The sequence below is a fragment of the Primulina huaijiensis genome, chromosome 6, assembly GCF_012295235.1.
Source record: "Primulina huaijiensis isolate GDHJ02 chromosome 6, ASM1229523v2, whole genome shotgun sequence".
Taxonomy (NCBI): Eukaryota; Viridiplantae; Streptophyta; class Magnoliopsida; order Lamiales; family Gesneriaceae; genus Primulina; species Primulina huaijiensis.
Genome location: NC_133311.1, coordinates 77,837 through 81,070, shown reverse-complemented (window position 1 = coordinate 81,070; position 3,234 = coordinate 77,837). Strand labels below are relative to the sequence as shown.

At 34.2% G+C, this 3,234-nt stretch overlaps 1 long non-coding RNA gene across 1 annotated transcript; it reads left to right on the top strand.

Annotated features, from left to right (window-relative positions):
- Nucleotides 1–736: 736 nt before the first annotated feature.
- Nucleotides 737–2,645, top strand: LOC140978323 (uncharacterized). Its single transcript, XR_012175558.1, has 3 exons — nucleotides 737–830; nucleotides 1,109–1,192; nucleotides 2,435–2,645. It is a non-coding gene; the product is annotated as an uncharacterized lncRNA (long non-coding RNA).
- Nucleotides 2,646–3,234: the final 589 nt, after the last annotated feature.

Sequence of the window (3,234 nt, the reverse complement as noted above, 5' to 3'; positions counted from 1 at the left end):
AATTGTAATGCCCAAATAATAATATGAGATAAATGGTAACTATTGGACCAAGTCAAAGTTGTAAAAAAATTGTTGTTGTGTCCAAAAATATTCTTTGAAGCCCATGAGCAGTAGCCCAACAAAGGAAAGCCCAGGAGAATAGCGGTTGGCCCAGGGAAAAGTGCGATGCACCATTACACGACGTGGAAATCAAGGGGAGATCGTGGAATGTGGCTGAAACTTCTCCGTGGAGGGTGACAAAAGCATCAGGAATAATCAGAAAAAGAACAACAAGCACATCCAACAAAGCAGCAGCAAAGCTTTTTAAAAATTCCTCTCAATATTTCATCTGTAATTTTTCCAATTTCCAGTATTTTTGTTTCTTCAGATTTTGCATATTCCTCCAACTTTCCTGTAAAAATGTCGTTCAAATTCATAGCAGCATAATGAATGTTGATGTTGTTTATGAATTCCTCCTTTAATTTCATTATATTCCTCATTTCATGTTCTTATTTTTGGAGCCATTTCGGGGGAATTAGAACGAACGATCGAATCGAGATTCGCAACGTTTGAGAAAGGAGTCAGATTATTCTACAATTTTGGCACGATCACGTGCCTGACACGTCCCGCAATTTTCGTGATAAACAATTGTGTAGTAGAAGAAAATGGTCATTTTGACCACTAAAGTGTACACTTTGACTACACAATTAAAAAATAAGTAAACCCACCTCCACCACACCATTCTTTCTCCTTCTCCTCCACGTAAGAAACCCTCATCCTTTCTCTCCTTCCATTTTCGAAATATTTCCTCGTTTTATGGGTGATTTGCTCAAGTAAAATATGAAATAAAGGTAGATTTGTAATCCTCTCACCATAGGCTTGAAGATGATGTAAGTATTTCCCATTTTTATTCAAGTTTGAAAATGGGTCGAAGTCTAGAATTGATATTTGAGTTGATATTTGAGATATGAAGATGTTGGAGATGTATTTGTGTTGGTTTGAATTTAAAAGAGATATGAGCATGGTTCCTTGTTTCTGTGCAAAAACAGTTTTTGTACTTTTTTGATTTTCTTGTATATAGGACTGTTGTATTTGGATTTTGGTGCTAGGGTCTCCATCAAACTTTTAGAGCATCGATTTAGCTTTGATTTGGTTCTTGAATCACTCAATTCCATGAAAAAATGAAAGAGATATGTGATTTTTACTAAAACTGGTATGGAATTTCGACTTAGTGAAGATTTGCGTCCATTCCTTCTGTTTATTCGAATTCTGGGATTAATTGGTTGGGGTTCTGGATTTTATGTTCAAATAAAAGTTATAGAACATTATCTTGTCTTCAAAATTATACCAGATTAGCTTGATTCCATTGGATATTGAAGAAGTTATGCTCAAAATACTAAAATGTGCCAGATATATGCTGATGCAGAATTCGTGAGAATTATGTTATACTTTTCAGGTTATGATTGACTGGGTAAATGACTATATTGACAAAACTTTGTGAAGAGTAATTGTTGGGCTTTGAGTTTCTTGCATATCTAATTTGCGGATCTTGATTTGAAGCATTATTGAATTAATTATGAATTTTGTACAAAAACTGCTCTGTTTGGATAAATGATCAAAGTTCTTGACTTATGTATTTTCAGATTCGGTTGAAGTATTGACTTGGGTTAGCTCAAGATTATTTACTTTAAGTTGGTTAGTAGTGAATCTAGGTTTGTTTATCGGTATATCATATTTTTACTTTGTTTTGGGTCGAAATCTTGGATGGAACAAGAATTTAGTTGATATTGTATTTTTGGTGATATTATAATAGACTTTGGGGGTTCAAGAATTTTCAACCACACCTTTCGATCTCTTTTCGTAATATTTGAAATGTATGTTACGGTTGGTAAAATTCGAGATAAAAGTATCATTTTGATTTTAAATTGTAAATTCTATGGCTCGATGAATTACTTGTGATTTGTTGATGATGGTTGTCTTGAGATGAACTTATTATGATATCGAGTTGATGATATTGATTTGCATCATTGCATTGCATCTTGAGCCATTTTTCGATTCAGATTTGATATGGCGGAGGTCGCTTTGATTTGTTGGACGTATGGGGCAATAGTTGAGTTGGCATAGTGTATGCGAAAGTCGCTGTTATGGCCTGAACACTCTCTATAGGCAAACCATTGTCCTGGGATTGTAGAACACATCACTCCACCTCGAGCGAATGAGTCGGTGGATGTTGCTGGGGGATTCTCTTCCCTTGGGTACCTTATGACCAGATGATTCACTTGATCTTGAGATTTATTGATAGCCGAACTGATCGTGCATTGCATTATATTGCATCTTTATGGATTTCATATGAACTAGTTATCATTTTAATTCTCATATGTTATTGATTGTATCATGTTGGGTTTATGCTCACTGGAATGTCGGCTACCTCTTGTTTTCATGTGATTGACGGTAGGTGAGGCGAGGCCTGGGATGCCACAGTCCAGTTTTAGGCCAGGAGATGCGAGTTAGAGTGAAATTCTCAGGTCTTAGGAGCTATTTGATGATATTTGTATTATTTTGGCCCACTAGTTTATTTTGGCATGTTAAAAATTATATTTCAAATATTTGAGACTTGTAAATTATTTTGTCGGTGTTTATGTCGGTCTGTGACCCACAGGTTATGTGATTTACTCAATCGTTTGTTTTCTTAGCACTGTCTTTGTTTCTTTGGTTTTTGTTTGGGACATGTTTTTATATTTTTGGATCCTCTTATTTTAGGGGAGATGCTGCCTGTTTTAGTTTAGAAAAATTGAAATTTTTTCCCTCATTTATAATTATTATAATTAGATGTCGGACTCGGGGCCCCACAATAATAACTTCCAGAATAAAGCAGGTTAATTCCAGCATACAATCAAAAAAATTTTGGTATATTTCGTATTCTATTGAGTACATAAATCGAGAATTTTTGCATATATTCCGAGGAAAACCACTAGAATAAAAATGCAAACTCATAAATCTAAATTTATGAGTAAGAGTTGGGAAACCAACTTCTAACCATGATTTTAATCTACTTAACAAATGCCAATATCATAATAACATCTAGAATAAAATATGTTAATTACAACATACAACCAAAACAATTTCAGTATATTTCTTATAATATTGGGTACCTAAATTGGGAATTTGAGCATAAATTATGAGAGGAACTGCTACTATTTAAATTATATTTCACCCAAGTGTAGGTTGTCTGCAAGTAATATATTTTGTAAGTAC